This window comes from Propithecus coquereli, unplaced genomic scaffold (genome assembly GCF_000956105.1).
Source record: "Propithecus coquereli isolate 6110/MARCELLA unplaced genomic scaffold, Pcoq_1.0 Scaffold84, whole genome shotgun sequence".
In the NCBI taxonomy this organism is placed as follows: domain Eukaryota; kingdom Metazoa; phylum Chordata; class Mammalia; order Primates; family Indriidae; genus Propithecus; species Propithecus coquereli.
The window spans coordinates 3345523-3360540 of NW_012154618.1; the positions used below are offsets into that span (position 1 = coordinate 3345523).

General features: G+C 44.2%; 1 protein-coding gene across 6 annotated transcripts in view; it reads right to left on the reverse strand.

Annotated features, from left to right (window-relative positions):
• Positions 1 to 15018, reverse strand: part of TCF7L2 (transcription factor 7-like 2 (T-cell specific, HMG-box)) — a 187825-nt gene that overhangs the window by 171569 nt on the left and 1238 nt on the right. The gene's annotated exons all lie outside the window — the stretch shown is intronic.

Sequence of the window (15018 nt, forward strand, 5' to 3'; positions counted from 1 at the left end):
TCATGCCTGTCATCCCAGCACTTTGGGAGGCTGAGGCAGGAGGATTGCTTGAGCCCAGGAGTTCAAAGTTACAGTGAGCTATGACTGCACCACTGCACTCCAGCCTGGGTGACAGAGCAAGACCCTGTGTCTTTAAAAAAAATAAAAAAGTTATTAAGGAAATTATAAAGAAGAGAAAATATATTTACTATTCATTAAGTGGAAGTGGATCACCATAAAGGTCTTTGTCCTCGTCTTCAGGTTGAGCAGGCTGAGGAAGAAGAGGAGGCATTGGTCTTGCTGTCTCAGGGGTGGCAGAGACGGGAGAAAATCCATGTATCAGTGGACCCATGCAATTCAAACCCATGTTGTTCAAGGGTCAACTGTAGTTATGATAGAGACTGTATGGCCCGAAAAGCCTAAAATAGTTACCATCTGATCCTTCACAGAAAACGTGTTCCAACCTCGATCTATATATTGATCTGCGTGACGGTTTCATGGATGTTCACATATGTAAAACTTCACCCACCTCTCTGCTAAAGATCTTGGTACTCTGCTGTGTTTAAACTGTACTTCGATAAAACTTTTTAAAAGTCAGTAGAATTAAATAACTACATCCTTCTAACAGGCCTTTTCATTTTCATTCTAGTTCTATTAGTGTTATCCATTTTGGGAGAATGTGGCCATTTGTGTTATTCTTGTCTTTCCAAAATGGAGAGGAACTAGGAGACTGTCAAAAGTGGGAACGATCCCAACATAGAACTGATGGGTCCAAACCTTTTACCAGAACGGGACGTGTCTACAGAATCACTCGGAGACCATTCATATCAACCGTGAACATAGCTCAGTCCTCAGATTGCAGGAGGGATGGGAAGGGGAAGGGTATGAATCCCATGTGATGCGAGGTGTCGCACTACTTAAGGTTATTTTAGGCTATAGCTTGGGAGAGCAACAAGCTCAGCCCCTGTTGAAATAGAGTATTTATTAACATTCAACAGTTTTATGTTTCCCGGCAAGAAAATTCTGCCCCAACAATCATTCAGCCTTAAATTGGAGAATGGGGCGAAAATGTCTGCGCTGCACTGCACCGGAGCGGTGCCACCCTCTCCTCTTACCCCCACCTGGCCCCCCTCGGCTGCTGAGCTGCCCAGTGCACTTTGGGAACAACTTCATTTGGTCTGAGGTTTCCCCTTTTGTTCCCTTTGCTCCTTTTGTTTTTTGCCATTTATCCTTTGATGATCCAACTAAAGTTACAGCTAGATGCCACTTGGCTTGGCCTCGTGCGGGTCTAGCAGAGATTGAGGGAGAACGAACACTGAAGCATGGTGCTGGGCCTCTAATAAAATGTCTTTCTGTTTGCCCACATGGGCATCAAGCCTTAGCAAATAGAAGCAGGGGAGAACAATACTACCTGTTCATGGAGGAATAGTAATGGTTTCAGTCCTCCAAACAATGAGCTCTGTAATTTACTCCATCTTCCTCCTGAGAAAGAGCTTCACATGGCCTGCACCGTGCCAGGTGGTTGGAGAAAGACGAACTGCTCAGCCTAACAAGGAGCACTTCAGCAACGGGTGTAAAGATACAACAGCTGGTCTGGTCTGGGCTGGTCTCCCAGTGACATGGCCCCAGCCAGCCTTTCCACACCAAGATAAGGATCACTATCCTATTCAACCTCTACAATTCCCACACCCCAGGCAACAGCAATGAGATGTAGTAGGCCTCAGGATATTGTCCATCCATCTATCCATTCATCAAGAGTTAGGGTTTGGGCCCCACATCTAAACCACTTTCTGGGAGCAAGAAACTATGCCATTCAAACCAAAAGGAAGAAGGGCCCAAGAGGCAATGTGCCACCAAAAACAACTGCAGCAGCAACACACGAGTCTTGAAAATAGTTGGGGGTGGAGGGCTAAAACCAAGACTCGTACTTTCCCCCTAAAATACACAAGAAGATCGGCGGCACAACTGCAGAAGTAATCAAATGCTTTTAAAATAAGTTGCTGTGGCCTTGAAATGAGTACAAAAATACTAGGAATCCACCAAATAAAAATGTCTGCTGACTCATGGCTTTCACTGGTGGAATGATTCAGTTTACCTGGGGCAAATGGCTATTTGAAAGTCTTACGGAGGCAGATGCAGATTTGAAATGGCAGAGCTACAAAGGTGCAGTGTGGCTGGAGCTTGGTAAGACCACACACACACACACACACACACACACACACACACACACACACACGTTGTCTGCAAGGGCTCTCAACCAGAAAGGGAGTCATGGAATAATGCAAATGATCGAACAAACCAACATCAACTTACAAAGAAGAGAAGACCCTCATGCCAGACTTCAACACTACAACAAAAGTCAAGGGACTCCCTTCAAAGGGTTAAACCAGAACACTCAAGAAGTTCGGGTACCACTAGTTACACCACGAGGTACATCCATCCTCGCGAGGCCAGGCAGACGGACGAAAATCGTATTAGTCTGCTCTCCCTCCTCTATTGCATTCTGCTGGCATCAGTTCAGCTCCGAGTCTATATTAGTCCGTGATTTGTTTAGCCTTTGGATTTAAAAGAATGGAAGTACTACGTGAGCAGGAAACAGGACACTCATCAGAAGCTGGGATCTGTCGCCTTTCCCTTCCAGCACTTCTAGTGTCATATATCAACAGGTCCAAGAGAAATCAACATTTCAGGACGACCAGGTCAAAAGTGGTATTCTTAGCACCACTTAATGTGATTTTGATCCACCGGAAACAACTCTCTGGCTGTCACATGGCCTTCTGCTCCCACCTCCCCACTTAATCCTTCCCATTCACATTTCGTTGCCCCGTTTTACTCCCAGTTCAAGATCCCTCCCTAAGCAAAAAGCAGTAGCCGAGCTGGGGTCTGTGTGCCCATTAGGCCTGACCAAGAAACTCTAAATAGTAAGCACAAGTTTCTCTTTCTCTCCTTATCTCTTAATCACTTTGGCAGCATTTCTCCCGCTTCTCTTTCTTCATTGCTTCCCACCTCCCGCAACGAGTCAACCACCACCGCCGCCACCGCCACCACCACCGCCAACCACCACCACCATCACCACCATCATCATCACCATCATCTCAGCTGGGGGAAGGGGCGGAGAATAAAAGACACAAGAGACCTACAATATTGACAATTCAAGCTTCAGAATCTCTTGCATTTCCTACCTGAATTGCAATCTGGTGTTCAATCATTTTGTACGCAGAGTAATGTGTGCTGCCGGACTGAAAATGGAGCTGTAGAAAGAAACCAAATCAAAGCGTTCTGCTTATGTCACAAACTACAAGAAAACATCTTAAGCAGTTTATGAATAGCAGACAAACCTTCCTAGATTGAACTGCAGCCTTGGCATTCAATCAAGACCTGTGTACTTTTATTTGTTGCTATGGATAAGATGATCTTAACAGTCTAAGGTAAAGTTAAAAAAAATAAATAAATAAGCGCCTATTCAATAAGCAAACGGGGGAGGGGGGTGGCCAGGAGACAGAATCGATGACATGAAAAGGAAAGACAGATGCCCGTGAAGACATAAAGGAAGCCAGTGTGCTGAGCAGGTTGCTAGAGAAAAATTAACTGCGTGCTGCAAAAAGTCATCAGCATTGCGACACGCAGGGCAGAGGAAAGGTTACGAGAGAAAGGGTGGTGAGAAGCCACAAGACTGCGACAAGTATAAGCCCCTCCGCCCCGCACCTTATATTTCTAATAACTGGACCATAGCTCTGCAACACGATTCTATTTCTGGGAAAACAAATGTGTCAGACAGAATTCAGGGGCCACCCAATGCCTTATACATTCTTTCACAATGACTAAGCTGTCTGTCCCAGGACATCTCTGTAGCCCGCACTCTAGTAATCCACACTTCCCCAAAGAGGAAGCCAAGCACTGCCGAAGAGCCACCAGGTTTCTAAGGACCACCTCTTAGTGGGCAACTGAGTGAATGTTAAGTCACTGGTTTACTCAGACCCTCCCCAGCACAAGGCTGAAGCTTCTCCCTGGGCTTCCCCTAGACCACCCATCAATGCAGCAGGTAACACACACACAAAGAAATACCACGATGCCTCACCGAAGTCTCATTTTCCCAAATAATACTTGTTAATCTTGGAATCCTACAAATTGGGAAAACAAACACCATCTGTTGATTTATTATATAAACAGCAATCACTAAAGGATGTCAATAATTATCTAAAAATACATTGCTGTGAAATCGCTGCCCATTCCCCTGCTTGCAATAGGCAAATCAGTTGCATCTCCAAGCACAGATCTGTATTATTACAACGAACTATTGCTATTACTACTACTACTCTACTATTATTATCACCAGAACACTTCTGTGTTATTAGAACAAAGCCTGATTTAGGCTGCAAGCGAGTTTCAGATCCAAATAGTTTGTATCTTGCTCCCTGGAAGAAAAATCATTCAGTCCACACACAATGGTTTTTTGTTTGTTTTTTTTCTTTTAAATAAAAAAGGAAATTCACATAAGAACTTTTGAACTAATTCCAAATAAACAAAACCCAGAAGTAATCAAATAAAAAAAGTCTAAATCCATATTGCTCATGGGATAAGGCTATAAGTATCCATTTTAGGAAATACTGGGCTTAATAGACAAACAAAAATAGTTTATTTGTTTTATCTGTTCTGTTATCTGTTCCAAATAAACAAACAAAAATATATGTAAAAGATATAAGTCTGCTTGCCCCGAACAGAATATTAATCAAAATTAAAAGATGGAACCAAAAGATGGGCCAAAAAAAAAAAAAAATCCTCACATCCGTCAAAGCAGAATAATAAACCACTCTCCCCTAAAACAACTGAAGATCTGTCCCACGCGCACACAGCCCCCCCAACCACACTCAGAAGCAGTTCGTCTAAAGTGAATCGCTGAAAAAGAAAGATGAATTTGAACCCTTTGGCCCCCTCTCCTTTTTGTAAGAACTGCCAGTCAGTAAAGGGAGATCGCACTAATTACTGTGACAATTCTGCATCATGTTAAAACAACTTCTGTGCCTGGGACAGGTTTCTCTGCGAGTTTGAAATTCTTGGCTGGAGAGTAGCTGTTGTCTGAGAGGAGGGTTCTCCCTTCTAAGCAGAGTAGGCAACACTAACAACTTGTCCCTCTCTTTTCAGCTGGTTTTATTCTCCTCTTTTCCAATTGCCTGATTCAGAGCTTAATGGAAACTTGTCCAAGCTATTCTTCCCACAAACCCTGCGGAGCCCTAGGCAATCTGTACTCGGGGTAACCACAGGAATCTTATATCGTCAATTAAAATTGAATGGACACCTGATAACTAAGGACATGCCGTGGAAAAAAAAATTCATATAGTCACAGCCTTATGAATAAATTAATGAGACTGTGGCTAATCCAAATTCAATTTTCACTTGTCCAGTTCCGTTCTTAATCCTTGCCTTCATCATCACCCAAAGAACACCAACAATCCTAGAGAGAATGCTGCAACTAACACAGTAAAAATGCAGCTGCAAGTTCCTGAAGACTCTGGCAGAGAAACCAACATGCAGGACAAAGTTAATTTTATCTTGTCTCTCTCTCTCTCTCTCCCCTTCTCTCTCACTCACACACACACACACACACACACACACACACACACACACACACACAACATGCCGTTCTAACACCCCCCAAGCAATGTAACTTCCCTCAGGTGTCCAGTAACACAGAAAAGCCTCAACCAGGTCACAAACACACCCAGCACAAGCAGCTTATTCTGGGACTAAGTGAGATCTTTACTCCCAGCCAGTAACCATTGCGTTGAGAGATTTCCAAGCTACACTTCCTCCAGCTACAGCAACAAGAACTTAAAATTTGCTTGTTTCTCCTTTGAGTTTTCACCTCCTCTTTTCCCAAATACACTTTTCTAAAATGCATACTTCCAACGCTTTTTCCTTCCCTGTAAAACACAAAGATTCATTCAATACAGTCTAGTTTTTTAAGACAAAGTACAATTACCCAGTAAACACTTGGCACTCTAAACTGATCATTTATCTCTCTCTAGAAAATATAAGGAAGGAAAGAAGAAGAGACGGCTGACCCTTTGTGTTTTGGAAGATATGGGGAGGTTAAGAGGTCCAAGGCAAGCCGACTCAGGCATATCTGAGTTGAAGAACCACCCCCTGGGAACACTCCAGGAGCACTTCCTCATCCAGCAAATGTGGCTGCTGTGACCTGGGCATGTGTCACACCTTCCCCATGGCGCCTCCCTCCCTGGAGTGCCCAGGAAAGTCACCAAATGAGAACTCCAAGATACTTTTCATTCCTTCCCGTGAAACTCTCAACAAAATGAATCCTTCCCCTCCTGGGTGCCTGTTTACAATAGTCAAGCCCGCCCCCAACTCTCCCGCCCCCAGATGCCCTGGCCCTCACTTGTCCAGAGGAAGAACCATGGAGACTTGGCAGTTCTCAGCACAGGCTTGCGAAATTCTTCAGCAATTTAAAGACCAACATTTTACGATTAACCACTTCCCTTATTACTATTGTATCTTCATTGCTCTCGTTTTATTTCTAAGCACTACTATGGGCTCTACATTTGGTGTTTCAGATACAAGACATCAGAGATACGCAGAGATAGGAGGAAGCAGAAACAGCTTTGTTCAACCACAGGAATATCATCCTCAAAGACAACTAAAAAAATTGGAACCTCATGTTGGTTTTTCCAGCACTAAGTTAACTTCCAACATGATGAACGTTAATTTCTGATGTCTACTCAACTCTGCTAAATTGGGAAAAGGTGGAGCATTTACTTTATTTTTCAGTTTTATGAATCACCTGGCTTTTTCTTTCATATATATATATATATAAATAAATCCATTTCTGAAGAGGTTTGGGGTTTTCTGGTCCACTTTCTTCATTACCCTGTAGCTACTACCATGACTAGACTTTAAGTCCAATTTCCATGTCATTTGCTTAAAAGACTTTTTTTTTTTTAGTGTATCTAAGACCTTTTCTTAGGTCATTAGTCATTTGGGGGGCTGAAGCAGCAACTACAGACCATTAATGTGCACAGGCCCCCAGGCCCCATCCTATGCTGAGAGTCTTCTATGTTTAATGGGAAATAAACTTTTGACCAAGACTTTGGGTAACTGCCTACCCTTATGAGAAGTGCCAAGAGGGCCTCCAACTTCAAGAGGGAAGGCAAAACTAGCATTGACTGGTAGGTACTCAAGTTTAAACATTCCTGCAAAGATCTAGACACTGAACATTTGTACTATCCTAAAACAACTTAACAATGGCATCTCCTTTTCCTTCCTGGCATTCTCCCTCAGAAATTCTGCTGCAACAAAATGCACGCCTTTAGACACAAGAACAATCTCTCCCACTGTCTCAGTGTTCCATCAAATATCTATTTACCCTCATTAATTTTTCTTTTCCTCAACCTGAAACCATCAGCTATGAGTCAGAGAACGATCATTAACTTTTACAGCTTCCATACATATCCACCTACTCACATTTGGGGAAAGAAGTATTGACTTGCAACATTGCCTGAGACCAAAATCCTCTAAGAAGAAAAAAACAGGGGAAAAATCGCTTCAAGAAAGTTGTATCTATAGGTCTATGGGGGGATGCTACATTCCTTGTTTTTCCACTTTGCGCTGCAATCCCTTGCAAAAAAAGAAAAACTGAGGTTGAATTTGGTTATAGTGATAGGCATTTCTGGGTTGATTTTTGAGAAAAACTAGATATTTTTCTTTCAACATCAAAACATAATTAAAGTTCTTAAACTGTTTGGGGAAAAAATTAAGTGAATCAAGTTTCCTGCTCTGGTACAAAAGATATTTCTAGCACATAAAAAAAACACGTGGGCCGAAGTGCTGAGACATGTTCCTAACACAGCATTTTTCATTAAAAGTTGCTACACTAACACTCTTAAAATGATGCCCCATCATTACTCCACTTAGCAGTCACAGTGCTGCAACTCATAACGAATTAATTTGCATTAATGTGGGTTTCATGTGTCCTTCCGTGGGTATGCCCAGGATTCAGGCTTAATAAAACTGACACGACAATAACACAGTGCCTTTTATTTCACTCTGCAAAACAAACCAACCCACCCAAAGACCCACACAAATCCTCTCGATTTTTTAAGCATTTTACTAATATATTTAGTACATCATAATTGGCCCAGCACGAAGGAATCTAGTTATCTTCTCAGTAAATATTTATAGCATCACTCTTTCCCATTCATTCTGCATTGTCTAAGAGAATCTCACTGTAGCCTACATCTGCAATTCATTGACTTTACAATTTACCACATGTTGGGATGGGAGAGGTCTTAGCTCCATTTGAATCACTACACAAATATGCAAGTGATTTATCGGTTTCAAACTGAAGACTGCAAGAGAGGGACTCCACTTTTCCTGAACATTACTTCTTCTGGCAGACCATGAACAATTACAGTTCCTACTAATTAAGCTCTGTAAATGTGCTGTGCCCTGCTAATGCCTACCAGGCCTCAAATTTATTTTCATGATGCCAAACTTTAGGGAGCAATTTTAACTCCTTCAGAACTGATCCCACTCCTTCCTATGCAGACCAAACTGTTTTGGGGCTACTTCACGACAAAAGGAATAAAATATAACGGGCCGAATCACCAGCCCGAAATCAGATGTGCCTAAGGAAGAAAAACCTATCTTGGGAAAACCGAAGAACACCGCGGCCGATAACCCGTTCAAAGATCCCACAGCCCCATCTTTGTAATGAGCTGTTTAGGGATTCACATCTATCCCTGAGGGCTAGTAAGTTTCTGCATTCCATTGATTAGAAAGGAAAACCTTTCGGCCTGGGTCTTTAAGTTTGGGATGGATGAAGGGAAACATCCAGCCAGAAATGACAGAGCCATCACTCCCCAGGCCGCTCAGCAGTCGCCTCGGAATCCCACACTTTCCCCCTTTTACAGCGTGTTCAGTCTGCAACACACACACACACACCAGAACTACCCACTTTTTCAACATAAATTAAAATCGGCAGGACAATTCCTCTCTCACACCAGGGTCTCGACCACAGATAATGCCCCACCCAGTCCCCCCAGCCGCCGGTGCTTACAGGGTAACTGAAGTGAAACCTACCAGATAGAACACCTTGGGTGACCAGGGAATTGGAAGCAATCTGCTGAGCAAAGCAATATCCTTTCTAACAGGCCCTCCCATGGTACTACCACCTCCCCCACAAAGCGGCTTCCGATCCCCAATTTTCCCCAAGTCCCAATCTTGGTCCTCTCTTCTCACACTTTCCTAATCTTTCTTACTCAAGCATTTATTCTGCCTCCTCTGGATACTTTTCTCGGCCTCTTCCCCCAGATACCAGGGCATTTTTCCCTACAATCCTCAAAGTAAACCTGGATTTTTTTCCCCCCTCATCTATTAAATTCTTTTAATCAACTCTCCTCACCCCACCTCTTGTTTCTGAAACTCTCATGTTAACCAGTTCACCACGCAATGTGTATATATATTTTCCCTTCCAGCTCAGCGGAACATCATATAAATTAAAGAGCAGTCTCCCATATCAGGTTTCTTTAAGTATTCTGGGAAAAATGCACAATATAGGCAATGTAATCTCAAAAAAAAAAGCAGGGGCTGGAGAGGGGGAGATTAAGAAAGAAAAGAGAAAGGAAAAAGAAAAGGGAGAAACCAGAAGAAAAGGGGGAAAGATGCAAACACCTAGAGCAACTTTGCTTTAGAAAAAGGCATTTGTGCAGAGCCCCCCACTGAATTTCCATTCCTGAAAGTGCTCTTTATAAATGTGTATAACAATAGCCTAGAGGAGAAGTACAAGTCAGCTGCCAAAGGAGGGGAGCTGTCTGTCTCAGTAAAGGCAGATGGGGGGGGAGTTCCTGGAGAGGGGAGGCAGCATTTGCGTTGGGCTCTCCCCCCATCTCATTGCTTATAATTAGTGAGAGAAATTTGAGCTACTGCCAATGTCTGTGGACCTTGAATATTATAAGGCCAACGTGGCGTCAAATATCTTAACATTCATAAGTGTTATGGGCTGTAAATAAAGCCTGTGGATTTATGACCCGGTGGCGCACTTGCCAGCAAAGGACTGGGGCACATTTCTTTCAGCAGACCTGTCGAGGTGCAAGTTTGCCTTTGGTTGTAAAATTAACCATTTCCTTCACAAATGTGCTCAATTATAAGTCAGAGTTGAAGATTGACTTACACAGTTGCCAATATTCACTCCCAGAAGAAATTCAGACGCCCACATCACACATCCCTTCAAAAATAAAACCCTCAAGAATTTGGTTCACCCTCCTTTTCGAAACCTTGAAATGTGTCACCTCAAAAGAGTTATAAATGCAGTCAAAGATATTATCTAATTCCACACACCAAGACTAAAAAGCTTACACCTACTTCCTTGGAAAGTGCTTATTTATTTGGCAAAGCCATGATTTAAAAAAAAAAAAAAAATGGGAGTAAATCACTCCTTGCCTGAAGTCTCCTCCCTCCCCCCAATATAATGTCATCTACTTCCTGTGTAGGAGAGAGCATTTGCTAAATCCAGGTTGTCTCATACTTAACTGCCAATAAACCAACTTCCACATAACTTCCAGACAGCTGGGGAAAAGGTCCTCGGAGTTTTAGTCATGGTCCAGAAACACGCGTCCACACAAAAATCTGCAGCTGTCCCCTCTCTGCAGTGCATTTTTAATGTGATTCAGGGGCCCCTGTGGTGAAACCTCTGACAAAATGTAAAATCCTCTTAGATACTGTCCAGTTTACCCACTGCGCGTGTGTAAGAGAAGTTGCACCAAGAAACCTAGGCACTTTTTGCACACACCCAGGCACCTCACGGGATGTACGGAGGCATTCAAAACCTGGAAAGACTTCTGCTATATCCTTTAAAAGGGCAGCCCCTGGTGCAACTATTAAAATGCTAGTTCTCTAAAGCGAATATTTTTTTTAATGGCGTGCAGAACTATAGTGATCCAACGCTGCGAACAGAACAGCAGTCTTGATCAGCAAGGCCCTGGAAACCTTCCTATAACTTTTTCACAACTTGCTAAGAAATAGAAAGCTGACCAAGTTCCAGCACTGACTCTAAATGAAATCCCTATCAGCAAAATGAAAATCAAAGTGAAAAGCCCTAGCAAGACCAGGTATTGTTTTCCTCAAAATCTTTTCTCAATCAGAGATAGGGAGCATCAGTCAAAGCTACTTCCTTTAAGCAGTCAAAAGTTTCCAAAAACACTTCTTCCAGATAAGCACTTTAGGCTCCCAACTGCCTAAGAGTTTGTTTCTGGGGTTTCAGAAAGCTTCAATATCAACAAACTGGAAAGTGCTGGCATATTAAATTTATAATCATTAAGATATGACTTATTGGGTGAATGTTGACCACATAATCCATACTGCAGACATTAAACCACAACCTATAAAGATTAGTGTGGAATTAATACCGTTGCATTGAGATTGAAATCTAAACAGGCTGGCCATAAATATTTCTGAAGGAGATGAAAAACAATTAGCATAAATACCAAAGAAGGGCAAGAACACCTGTTCTTTTTCAGGACGATAAGCATTTTATTGTTCTCTATTTAAAATGTAATGACCTGTGTAATTACAGTAATATTACATTGTTATGTAGGGGCTTGGAATGTCACACTTTGAAAAGTGTTGTCAAAACAATCAGGAGTGAGGTGGGGGGTGGGAGAACAACAGGGAGGGACCACCATTAACCCTTCACACTCCAAGGTCTAAATCTTTTGTATTAGAAAGGATTATGTTGTTTGAGTGAGGAGAAAACATCCATTTTCACAAACCAGAAAGAGAAGTTGCCCGGCTAAATAAAACCCAATGAATAGGCCCCTCTTGGTTTCCTTTAAATGCTGGATTCTAAGTGCTGCTTATTTATCTGTCCAATTCTAGATGCTGCTTATTTATCTGTTCAATCTAGTAGCAAATAGCTCAGTTGCAAAGCAAATAACTTTGGATAAAAGAAAACGCAAGGGCTCTAACAGCCGATCTCTTAAAATGGAATTTCAAACCTAACTGGGATTTCAACCTCCATATTCCTATTTGTTTGCCAGGAGGGAAAAAGAACCGTAAAACTACTTTTTCCTATCAACTTTAATATGGTTGCAGTACTCTTACCTTCGGTACACAAATATTACCACAATTCTAATACTTGCAGTTCTAACACTTCCCATCTACTTAAGGAGATCGTTCCTTAATGCATTTTTGTATCTGAATCTGTCTTTCTAAAAGCCATTCCTATTACTGTATCAAAGACTAAATTAATGTTATGCAGAAATCTTTGTCGTTTTAAAATAAAATTACTATCAAGCTTTATGACGTCTTCAGCAATTAAAGCATTATTTTTGAGATAATGTATTATTCATCATAAACTGATTTAACGATACTCCTTAATTCTTTCCATTCTTAAATAGAAAAGCAGAAATCAGGGTTCCAGAGAGTTTGCAAAAAGCAAAGGATGCAGCTGCTTACAGGTACACTGGTAAGTAACAGAAAATGTAGCAAAACGCACCACCACCAAGGAGCAACGGAAAACAATAAAGCATACAGCTAATTTGTCTTTACACCTCGCCCTCAAAAACGACTCTGTAAGGCACTAAGGATTTCAGATGAGCATGGAAAGACCTGCTATCTTGCCTATAGATTCCTCCGGCAGCTGTATCAAATCTGGAATTGCAAGCTGGTTCTCTGATCCAGGACGTCAGGAGTGACACACAACAGCCTACCGACCTCATTTCCATGGCTCTGCAGACCAGCCTAAATAAATAACTTTAATTTTGGAGCACATAATCTAACCCAGGTAACACAGAGGAAGAAGGAAGGGGCAGTGTACACAAAGATGTCCGCTGGTGTTTGACATGTAAATACTAAAACTGCCTACTGAGTTCAGAAACGTCTTCTCAGACTCAATCTGATGTCACAGCACAAGGCCACCCGCTACGTCCACAATTAAAATCACTAGACGCCCTCTATTCCTATAATGTACACAAAGGGGACGGATCCTTGGGAGTCTTCCTTTTCGCACCAGGAAATCATTTATTTGCCTTTAACAATTTCCCTGTTTCCTAATTACAGCACAACACAACTGCTCAAGTTTTAGAAAAAGGGACGGCAAGAAGGCCAGCGTCAGACAGGGAGTTTGAACAGAGTCTAGAAAACCAGCAAGCCCGCCATCAAAGCTCAATATTCAGATGGCCTTTTCGATGGCTAAGTGGATTTTAAAATAATAGCAGGGAGCTTTCCGTCGTATGGGAGGGAGGGCAGGAGAAGGAGAAATTCTCAGGGTTTCTTTGGAATGTTGCTTGGTCGGGTTTGTTAGTACACCAACACTCCGATGCTGAGCCGAACAGTCCTGTTTAAGATGCCCCATAAGCTCCCAAGAAAAATACAAACTAACCTGACTGTGCTTCCCCTACAGCTGCAAGCCCAGAGCCCGGCCCCTGCAGCCTGGCGGAGCTGGCCCTGCAGGAGAAGGTCGGGCCGAACCGCTCCACAGCTTCCCAAGCATGCAGAAGCCTGGGCGCTGGGGGGGAGGGGGGAACAATTATTCCTCTTTCCTAGCCATAAAAAGTGACCGGTCTAGCATGCTCTTGCCATTTTGCCAGGGCCCAAAAAACAAGTCAAACCTGATAGTTAATATTTTAATGCTTAAAAACACTTGTAGATCTGATCGACTCTCGTCCTGCAAGCCCTCGGCCATTAGCACCGAATCCACGGCTGCTGAACAGTGGATGCATTATTTCAAATTACTATCTCGAGTTACCGAAAAAGAAAAAACAAAAGTAATGTGTGTAAATAAGGAGTAGGGGACCAAACCAGAGAAGGTGCAAAATGACAATCCCGGGAAGCCGGGCACAAACACGTCTTGCGTCCAGAGACTGTAATAGTGCTTTTCAGAGAGAGGGAGAGATGGGGAGGAGGGGGTTCAGGGTGAGGGCAGGGGGCAGGGGCCGGTGGGGTGCGGGGTGAGTCCGTATTAACAAATGTCAGGGGTGGGCGCAGGACGCACGCTGCAGCAAGCGCCCCCGGAGCCAGGCACCTCGCGCCGCCGTGGGGCCCCCAAAGTTGGGTGGCCGGCGATCAGTGGCCCAGTCCCTTGAGGGAAGGGCGCCCCTAGCCTCCCTCGCCCCCTGCACCCCTTTGAGCCCGCACATCCTGGTCTCTGGCTCCCCAGGGCCCACTCAGGGCCTACTCAGAAGCTGGCGAGCACAGCCCCCGCTATACACCCCAAGGCGCCAAAATTCCCTAGAAATACATCAAGTCCGCTCAAAGGAAGCCATCCAGCTGCACACAAACCAAGAACACGGGCCACAAGGGCCTCCCCGCCCCGCACAGCCCTGCCGCCCGGAGAGGCCCGAGAGAAGCCCGCAGCCAGTGCGCCGCCGGACCGCCGAGCCCGCCACGGTGCCCAGGGCGCTCGCGGCCCTGCGGGGTTGCCACAAAACAGGACGCCTTAGAGCCCCCAAGTTTGCGGTGGGACCAGTCTGGGAAGTTTGACCTTCCAGGGAAAGGGGGAAGGAGGGCCGAGAGCCAGTGACCGCCACTAGAAAGCTAAATAAATAGCCGCCCGAAAGAGAAAGCCGAGGCGCCTCTGCAGGGCCCCCGGCTCCGCGCGCTCGCCAGCTCTCAAGTCCAGCGCCTGGAGAAAAATCCACTCTCTACCCGCGCGCCGGGCGCAGCCCAGCCGCTCAGTGCCCGGCAGCGGCAGCCAAAGGGTTAACCGGGGAAAGCCCAAGACGCCAAAGAGGGAAGGAAGAGAGAGAGAGAGAGGGAGCAAAGAAAGAGCCACACAGTCATCTTCCCAGGGTGAAGAAACAACCACCACCACCAAAGGGGGAGGGGGAATCTGCGCAAAAAAAAAAGTTCTTCTGATTTTTTCCCCCCCAACAAAGCCCTGCTTGGACAGAAAGGTCTCCCCAACATCACGAGGCAGCAAACTGAAAGCAAGAACATGGCGAAGTGCGAACAAATCCAGTCCACAAAAGGCAGAAAAGTTTGGAGAGTTTCGGGCTGCCTGGGCCACGAGCGGGGGAGGGGAGGGAGGGA